This window comes from Tauraco erythrolophus, chromosome 30, assembly GCF_009769465.1.
Source record: "Tauraco erythrolophus isolate bTauEry1 chromosome 30, bTauEry1.pri, whole genome shotgun sequence".
Classification (NCBI taxonomy): domain Eukaryota; kingdom Metazoa; phylum Chordata; class Aves; order Musophagiformes; family Musophagidae; genus Tauraco; species Tauraco erythrolophus.
Window position 1 is genome coordinate 1,354,013 of NC_141494.1, and position 8,828 is coordinate 1,362,840.

Sequence of the window (8,828 nt, forward strand, 5' to 3'; positions counted from 1 at the left end):
TGGTGCTCACCCAAATCCAGTTGTTTTCCAAATGGAAAAGAGCTCAACTTCATTTTCAGTGAAGTTACTTCTCCGCTCTTTGCCTCCTGACTTTCAAAAGGACGTCCAAGCCCTCGCACGGGTTCGAAACCGTTGGCAAAGGTGGCTCTGCGTTAGGCGGTCAATTTGCCAAACGCATCAAAATTCACCCACTGCAGCACCTGGCCGCATCTCTGACGCTTCTGGAAATGCCACCTGATGGTTTTAACTCTCTGGTCCTTCTGAGCTGTGCGTCCCCTGGCACAGGGTGGCTGGTGGGGCTCTCCTGTCACCCAGCAGCTTCTTCCCACCAGACTTGGGAGTCACACCCCACTCCTGGCCCTGGGTCTCTGGTTTCTGTTGAAATATCATGGAATGGTTTGGGTTGGAAGGGACCTCAAAGATCATCCAGTTCCAACCCTCCTGCCATGGGCAGGGACACCCTCCAATACACCAGGTTGCCCAAAGCCCCATCCAACCTGGCCTGGAACACTTCCAGGGATGGGGCAGCCACAGCTTCTCTAGGCAACCTGTGCCAGTGCCTCAGCACCCTCAGAGGGAAGAATTTCTTCCTTAGATCCCATCGAAATCTCCCCTCTTTCAATTTAAATCCATTGTTCCGTCTCCCATCACTCCACCCCCATGTCCAAAGCCCCTCTCCAGCTTTCCTGTAGCCCCTTTAGGCACTGGGAGGTGCTGGAAGGTCTCCCCGGAGCCTTCTCTTCTCCAGGCTGAACAGCCCCAACTCTCCCAGCCTGTCTCCATAGCAGAGGTGCTCCAGCCCTCCCATCATCTCCGTGGCCTCCTCTGGCCCCGCTCCAGCAGCTCCATGTCCTTCTGCTGTTGGGGGCAAGGCGATAACCCGTCTGCTGGTTTTGCAGCAAAGCCCCTGTCACTGGCCAGCTCGCAGCAGTCGCTGTTGCTCCAGCACAGCAGCTTCTCCCCCACCAGGAAACCCAGAAATTCCCGTTTAGGTGGAAAAGTGTCATTTTCCATCACGTTTTACAGCCGATCCCTGCTGAGGAACCCTTCTGACTGCACCAGCGGGCGCCGAGTAACGGATATGGCTTCTCGCATCCCGATAACCACGCGAAGGGACACAAAAGCCGTTAGCGCGAGCCTGGCATCTCTTCGTGCAGCTGCATCCTCTGTGAGCGCCCGCGGGAATTGCAGGCACGGCTGGGAGAGAAGAGGAAGCTGATGGGCAGATGCTGCGGCCTCAGCAGGAAGCTCAGGAGCTGAATACACCCTGGCAGCCCTCGCACGCAGCCCGGCCCCACCAGTCCCTGCTGGGCAGGGGCACCCTGCAGAAGTGGCACCGGCACCCGTGCCGGTGCCCACCGAATCCCAGCGATATGGCCTCGGGAGCCGGAGCTGGAGCATCCCTCCCCTGGGCTCCTGAGGTCTCCGGAACGGTTTTCGCAGCTGATTTTGTGCAGCTGACGTTGCGCAGACGGCTCCGAAGGCGCTCTCTGGGCTGCAAACCTCACGCCGCCGTGCGGATAATTAACAGTAACGAGTGACCCCATCAGTGCCTGGAATCCCAAGGCCGGGGTGATGAACGAGCAGCCGGGGAGCCTCGCTTTTCCCTTGGAAAAAGAGCCCATCCGAGATGGAAATAGCTGCAGGACGGGCCCCCGGCTCATTTTATTTCTGCAGCAAGCGCAGGAGGGTGTTGGCAGGAGGTTTCCCTGCCTGGGCTCGGGAGCCAGGGACCAGATCAGGATTTCCCAGCTGGAAGCTGCAGCTCCCCCTCCCCTCCCCGCCCACCCCAATCCCTCGGGAGCAAAAGCTGCTCCGCAGGGAGCGAAGCTCACAGCTCCTGAGCTGGGGAAAACGCCGGGGTGCAGAGCCGGAGCTCAGCGCCGGAGCCCTGTTCCTGCCTGTGCGCAAACACAAAGCCCGATCCGAAGATCCCGCTCCCCTCCTGCCCTCCCGCGGCCCCAGGAACTGCCTCCCACGTCCCGCTCACTCCCAGCAGGCAGGTGCCAACTCCAACCCGTGCCTGGCAGAGCCATTTGCTTTGGGTTTCCCCCTCCCTCGCGGAAGGCCGGCAGTCCCCCGCTGCTCACAAAACCCTCTATTTGTAAGGAATTGTTGAGCAAAGCAATAGTTGGGGTTTTTTTTTTCCTTCTTTTCCTTCCCCTCCTGTCGCTGCACACCTCGGTGCTGCCATGGGCACCCTGCACTGGGGTGGGTGAAGATGCCCGGATCTCAGAGCAGCATCCTCCCTCTCTCCCTCCTCCGGCTGGGAAAGCAAAGGGCAAACAGCCGCAGGGAGGCGGAGATCCGTGTTATGGACATGGTTCTCTTTCTCCTTGGAGAAGCCTTAATCTCAAGCCATTAATAAAAACAGATTTCGTGCCGCACGCAGAGATTAAATGAATTTTGCCTCGTCTCCGTGGGCAGTCTCGGAAATACGGCTGCCCTCAGACGTTAGGGCTCTGCTGTGCTGAGCCACTAATACTGGAAACGAAGCTCGAGGGTTTTAATCACCTATCAGAGTCCCCCATGTTGGAGGTATTTTTAGGATTTACAGGTATTAGCTTTACAAAAAAAATAAAAAAGCCCAATTTATCGATTCATCACGATTCAGCTTCTGCACATCACCCTCCTCCTCCTCCTCCAGCCTCACAACACCCAGAGCCGCGTTAGCTGGGGGGGTCATGCCTGTTGGCACCCCGCTGCCCCCCAAACGGGGGCACATTTTGGGGCAGCCAGTCCCTGGGGCTCCTGCCTTAGCCCTTGCTCACGGATGGAGCGAGCCGGAGCGCACAGCGCGGCGTTGCCAGGCTCTTGGCGAGGTTTTAGACTCACCGCCCGGATTTAGCGGCACTCGGCGGGAAAGGATCCAGCTTCCCTTTCTCCCTACCAGCATGTTCCCTCTGTGAAAGTCGTTTTCGTGCCCTTCACACCCCAGCCAGCTTTTAGCCGCGTTTCTTTAGAGGTGGGAGATGAGCCGAGCCGTTAGCGGAGCTGGAGGGAGCAGCCAGCTCTGATGTTCAGGGAAGAGCCAGGGAAATTAAATCCTCAGGGAACCTTAGCGCAGAGCTGGAGGAAAGAGCATCCATCACACCGCCGAGCTCCTCCGCCCTCTCCTTGACCCACAGCCTGAGCGCACGGGAACCCCGAAGCCCTCCAAAGAAAAGCCCTTTTGAGCACAGGTGGCTGGAAAACACTGGTGGAAATCAGGGCAGCTTCCCCAGGAAGCTTTAAAATTGCTTTTCCAGCGATTAGTGCACAGGGTTTGACAAAGCACCCAGCAGCTCCGGGCGCAGGGGCTCCGGAGATGGTATCCCCCTGCGAAAGGGAGTGGGGATCATAGAATCATAGAATGGTCAGGGCTGGAAGGGACCTTCAAAGGTCATCTAGTCCAACCCCCCTGCAAGGAACAGGGATATCTCCAACTAGATCAGGTTGCTCAGGGCCTCGTCCAACCTGGCCTTGAACGTCTCCAGGGATGGAGCATCCACCACCTCTCTGGGCAACCTGTTCCAGTGTTCTACCACTCTCATAGTAAAAAATTTTTTCCTAATATCCAACCTGAACCTACCTCCCTCTATTTTAAAACCATTACCCCTTGTCCTATCATAACTGGCCCTCCTGAACAGCCTCTCCCCATCTTTCCTGTAGGCCCCCTTGAGGTACTGGAAGACCGCTATAAGGTCACCCCGGAGCCTCCTCTTCTCCAGGCTGAACAGCCCCAACTCTTTCAGCCTGTCCTCATAGGAAAGGTGCTCCAGCCCTCTTATCATCTTCGTGGCCCTCCTCTGGACCCTCTCCAACTGGTCCATGTCCTTCTTATGTTGGGGACTCCAGAACTGGACGCAGTACTCCTCCCCCCTTGCCGAGGTCTCCTGGAAGATGGACCCGTGAAGGGTCTCTCCCTTCACAGATGGACCCCGAGAGGCACAAATCAGCTTCCCAGGGACGTGGGGGTGATTTCGGGGGAACCACCGCGCCGAGCACGACCCTTGAGGTGGAACGGCGGCAGAACCGCCTCCGGCATCGCTCCGCAGCCGGAGCCCGAGCCCAGCGGCTGGAAGACGAGAGCACCGAGCGCAGCAGAACAGAGGGGTCTGAAGCATTTCTGGCTGTACGTATATATCATATATTTGTGCGTGTAACTATACAGAGAGCTGCATACTTACACGCCGCACAGGTAAATATTTATAGATACTGACCTCTTCGGATTAAAGTCCAAGGCACTTTTTACAGTGAACAGGTTAAAGCCATAGTTTAAAACACGCCTGTTTCTGGGTACAGCTCGGGTTTATGGCAATTCTGTGGGGACGGGACGGTCCCCGCTCCCTTCCCCCCGGCCGAGAGCCCCGGCCACAACCAGAGCAGGAGGAGGGAGGTGAGCCCGGGGCCGGATCCTGATCGCAGAGACGTGCCAGCAGCTCCCGTTGGGAGTTGCGTTGGCAGCTCAGGGGCACGCAGAGATCTTGGTGGGGGAAGAACACTTTGGGCAGAAGAAGGAGCAGAGCTGGGCACGCGCCTCATGGTACCCTGAGCACCAGAGCTGAGAGTGGCCACCAGGAAGGTGGTGCCCGGTGCCCTGCGGGGCTCCAAGGTGGCTCATCCCACCAGGAAATAACTAATCCTACAGAGCAGCTTTTCCTCTCCACCACCCCGAACCCTCCGGGTGTCTTTGGGGAGGGAGCTCAGAGCCAGGCAGGAAGAAGCTGGGACCAGCGCAGAGCTTTGCAACAGCAGCACCAGCATCTTCCTCATCTGGAACTGCTGAAAAATCACCTTTTCCCCCCAGAAAACCTACCTGGTGGCCATTGCAGGGGGCTCCGAGCTGGCTGGGAGATGCTGGGCAGGAGAAGCCCAAGGGAGGGCAGTGCGGAGGGCCAAGCACCCTAGAAACCCCCAGGCGACCCCGAAGCCCCCAGGCACCCCCAGACCCAGCTGGCAGCCGGAGAGGCTCAGCCCTGCTCTCCCCAGGGGAACCAGCCCCTCTCCTCTGGCAGAGCTATAAACCCCTGAGGCGGTGCCAGCCATGCCCCAACGAGGGGCAGCTGCCTCCACCAAACCACCCCACAAGTGGGGGGCAAATGTGTGGGGCAGGAATCCCCCAAACCAGGCACTCCCAGGCAGCCAGCTGGTTTCTGCGGGGGGACTTCAGGTCTAGGGGGCCCACCAACGAGTGGAGCTCGTCACTGCTGGGACCTGATCCTACTGGGTTTAACTGGTGTGAGAGGGTGAGGTCAGCACAGCCATGGCAGTAATAATGGCGATAACGATGACAGCCACAGCGATTCTGACGGGGAGGAGCTGGCGTAGGGGCTTTTAGGCTTTCTCTGGGTAAAAGCAGCAGGAATTGGTCCCGTAGGCACCGCTCGTTCCGGGACGCGGTCACGCTCTGTGTAGGAGGACTGGCCAGGAAGGAGCAGCGGGGCTGCGAAAGAGCATTTTAGGACTTAATCACCCAAAAATCTTGATCCAATGGGGATCGGGTCCAGCAGCTCAGGGGCTGGAGGTGAGGCAGAGGAGTTGACGGAGCAGACCCCACAACTTCATCACATTTCCCTTTCACGCTCAGGACTTGGTCCTCCTGCACTATTGCAGCCTGAGGTTGAAGGGAGCAAAAGCTGCAGCTCCCCGGGGCAGGGAACAGCATCCGAACCGGACACATCCCGGCATGGTGGCTGCGTTCCTTCCGAGTGGTTCACCCCAGGAGAGCACCAGCTCTCGTGCCAGGGCTGCCCTTACCTCCATCCCCAGAAATTAGGTGTTGACCTGAGAAAAGAAAAAGCGAGCGCATTGTTTCTGCCTTCCTCCTCCTGAGCCAACCCTGCACAGCCGGCTCCGGGTCTAGGGAGCAATTTCCTGGGAAAAACGGCAGAGCGGCGTGTTTCGGCAGCCGGCACGGCGCAGCCTGGCTGTTGCCGGGGAAGAGGAGGAGGAGGATGTTTGAACCCTCATCCTTTCCGAGGCACAAGTGATTCCCTAGTCCAAAACCTGCCCGGATCTTGCCCGTGCTGAGCCAAAACGTGCTGGGAGTCTGGCAGGGAAGCAGCGCATCCTGCACCACGTCTTCCATGAAAACCTTCATCCTGGGGGAAAAAGGGAGAATTTTGGCTCTCGTGCCAGGGGAGCGAGTCCCTCGTTCAGCTGGAGGAGACAAGCGGGGCCGGGGGGGCGAATGGCTTTCCAGAAACCGCTGGGATCCCGGGAGCAAAGAAGGTGCTGACTTTTCCCTAGAGAGAAGCAAAGCTCCGGCGCTGCGGGGGCTCCGTGGATCTGGACCTGCTAAAGCTTCCAGGTCATGGCAATGGGCACTCCAGGGGGTGAGGGATAAGGAGGGGGAGGGGAAGCCTGTTTGGCTGGGGTCCTGTGCCCCGCTCTGCCACCCCTGGGCTCTGTCCTCCGCGGGAGCGAGCGGCTGTACTCAGAAACAGGCATTTTTCTGTTGGGGCTGGGTACAAAACCATCGTTGAAAGTTACAATAACCTCTATAATATAGCAATAGATTTCCATAGTTAAAATAAACTATTATGCTTTCCCCTAGTGTTAAAAAAAGAAGCGAGCGGTACAGAGGCGAGATGCAAACCCAGGTCAAAGCTCCTTAAGTCCGGACAGAATCGTCTGGGAGTTTGCAGAGAGGACGTTGTGTTCTTCCGGTGTTTCCAGGACGTTTCCAGGACGTTTCCTCGCAGGCAGCGCGGGGAGGACGTTTGTGGAGCAAAGAAACCAAAACTAATATCCGAGGCTGTGCCGAAAATGAGACTGGCTGTGGCCGGGAGGGTCACAGAGGGGCTTCGGGGGCTGCGTGGGGTCAGACGCTTCCCGGCTGCGGGGGGGGTCGGCATCTCTTTGGGATTATAACTCTGCGTCGTGGTTTTGTTCTTGTGCTTTTCCTCCGCCTCCGTCGCTGCTCCCAGCTCTTCTCTCCGCTTATCCCGATGCCCTTTGGGGCCGCAAGCTCCAAAATTACCTTCTCATGGAGGGGGTGTCTTGCCATGGGGAGAGGGCACCGTTTACCGCAGACCTTCCCGCTGCTGGGAAGGGAAGCTCCAGCTCAAGCTCCCACGTTCCTCCGGCACAAGCCGGGGCTGCCGCCTGCACCGGGGCTGCTCAGCTGCCGGTGACCGAGAGCCACTCGCAGGGACAAGGACAGCGGCTCTACGTGGGGACCACCGGTCCCAGTGCCCCCCGGCACAGGGGTGTGCCGCCAGCCCGATGGTGCCGGGCGGCTGGGGTGGGCCCGCAGTCCCAAGAAGGGCTGGGGCTGGTTGTGGGGGGTATTTTCGATGCTGGGTCCAGTGGGCTCGGTGCTCGGGGTGACTGGTGGGGGTGCAGGTGCAATATGGGGTGCAGGGAGCAGGGGGGCAGTGGGATGTGGGGGGTGGGATGGAGGATGTGGGGTGCAGAGCGCAGGGTGCAGAGGGGGGCTGCGAGGTCTTGGGGTGGGGGTGTTTGGGGCGCAGCAGGGAGGCTGGGGGATGTGGGGTGCAGAGATCACCCCGCCCCAGCTCCCGGCTGAAACCCCGTGGAAGCAGCGGCTCTGCCCCGAAACGAGCATCTCTGGCACCGGTTGGGATTCCGAAGCTCCCACCACGGTCCTTCGCTCCCCCGGCTCCCAGCAAACCCACAGTGCCCGGGCTCCTGCTCCCTTCCAGTTGCCAGACCCGACTGTTAGCCGGAAGGTGGTTCTCACCAGCCACAATCCATCCCGGAGCATCAACACCCCGACGTGAAAGCACCTCCGCACCCCCCGCTGGGCGCCCCCCGTCGCACACGGCGGCGCTTCACTCCTGCCCGAAGCCCGGGAGAGACGTGGAAGCCTTTTTCTCCGCTGGCTGCCTGCAGACCAGGGGGAGACGCTGCGTTCCGGGCTCGTTCCCAGAATTTGCACCCTTTTCTCCATCGCCACGCCGGAAGCCTCCTTGGGGAGCTTCTCCTGCCGGGGAGGTAGGGCCGAGGGGCACCAGTAGGCACATGGGGCTGAGAACAGACCTTGGCACCAGGCTCTCCCAGCCAGCCCTGCCCACCCTGCAATTCCACTAACACCAAGAGCTTGGAGGAAGGGAAGAGCCTTCCTCCTCCTCCTCCTCCTCCTGCAGCTAGCTGGGCCAGCGGGAGGGAGCACTCCTCCCTAACTCCTGCTTGTTTCTATGCAACTTTAATTGCAGGGCACAAGGAGTAAACCACCTACCACCGGCAGCAAGTGGAGTTTTGCCCAGAAATTCCCTCGGCGTCGGGCCGATCCGTCCCTGCCTACGTGCGCCTAAACTCCCGCGTTCTTTATGGAAGTGAAAGAGTTACAAAGGAGATTACAGGCTGAGTATACCTGGAGTAACACAGTGACTTTGATTACAATTACTGACACTGCTGGGCGAGGTGTAATTAATATCGCGGAGTAATTACATGGTTACTTCATCTGCTTAAAAATATATAAATAGCCTCTGCTGAGGTTTCGTTGAAAGCAGCAAACGCCGGCCCCGAAGCCGGAGCCCGGCAGCGGCGGGCGAGGGCTCCGCGCATGGAGCCGGCGGAGCCCAAACGCGGCCCCGGGGAGAAAAAACAGGGGAATTGGTGAAAGCAGAACAGAAAACGGACGGTTCCAGAAGTACCCAGGTGATGCCCAAAGGCAAAAAACTGGGCAAAAAATAAAAAAACCCCAAAACCTAAAAAACAGGGGCTGTGCTTCGGCAGGAATAGGCAGTGGGCGCCACCGAGCGCTGTGCCGGTGCCAAGATGGTGCCGGATGGTGCCACTGATCCCTGCCAAACCCAGCCCGAGTGGCACAAAGGCGATGTGCTTTGTTTTAAACAGATGAAGCGCCTGCCCCCGCTATG